Source organism: Suncus etruscus, chromosome 5 (genome assembly GCF_024139225.1).
Source record: "Suncus etruscus isolate mSunEtr1 chromosome 5, mSunEtr1.pri.cur, whole genome shotgun sequence".
Taxonomy (NCBI): Eukaryota; Metazoa; Chordata; class Mammalia; order Eulipotyphla; family Soricidae; genus Suncus; species Suncus etruscus.
Window position 1 is genome coordinate 122,367,836 of NC_064852.1, and position 1,032 is coordinate 122,368,867.

Here is a 1,032-nt window from a genome sequence, read left to right on the forward strand (position 1 = left end):
CAGTGAGATTATTCTTCGGCTTGTCATCTCTTGAGATTAGTCATGAAGCTGGAAAACAAATTGTGCACAAAATAAAATATAATAAATAATAAGACTGATATCAAACAATAAATACTATTGATAAATAGTTGGAATCCCAGCGTCCCATATGGTCCCCCGTGCCTGCCAGGAGCAATTTCTAAGCCTGGAGCCAGGAATAACCCCTGAGCACTGCCAGGGGTGATCCAAAAACCACACACACACAAAAACAAAAAACAACAAAAAAAACAAAACCACAAAAACAAAAACAAAAACAAAACAATAGACCTAAGGGCAGTCATTTTTTGTACAAACTTTGTACTTCATACTGTTACAATACATCAATATGGAGGACCATTTAATGATGTAGAAACATTGATCTTTTCCCACACTGGAAAGGTGCTATTGAACCATTGGTACAAAGCAAAACTTTGTGGTTCTTTGGAATCCAGGAAGCATGGTGTGTGCTGAAATAAATAGATATAAATCTATAAGTTTTACACTAGGGAAATGTTCTGATCTCCTGATCCCAGATCGATAGGCTCTTGATTCTATTTGTGAGGGTAACTTGGTAGCAGAAGACACTCTTGGACTTAATGTAGCTTGAGTATTCTGTTCACGGTCATAACAGCATCACAAGAGATGCCTCCACGATGAACTAGTGATGAAATCTCTCAGCAAGCTCTACCTGTGAATTCCATCTCAGCTCTGAAGATGGTTCTCATTTATTTACAAGTGGGGGATCACCTATCCAAACCAGTAATGCCCAAATATATAATTATGTTGTATTGCATTGTGTTGTGTTTGTTTGGGGGCCACATCCAGTGGTGCTCAGGGATTACTCCTGGCATTGAGCTCAGGGATCATACCTAGTGGTGTTCAAGAAACTGGATGGGATGCCTGGAAATCGAACCTGGGTCTGGGGTGTGCAAGGCAAGTGCCCTATCACTCCAGTCACATTGGGTTGTGTTTACAGGAAACAACCCAATGGCGATTTGCATGCAGTTCTTTATG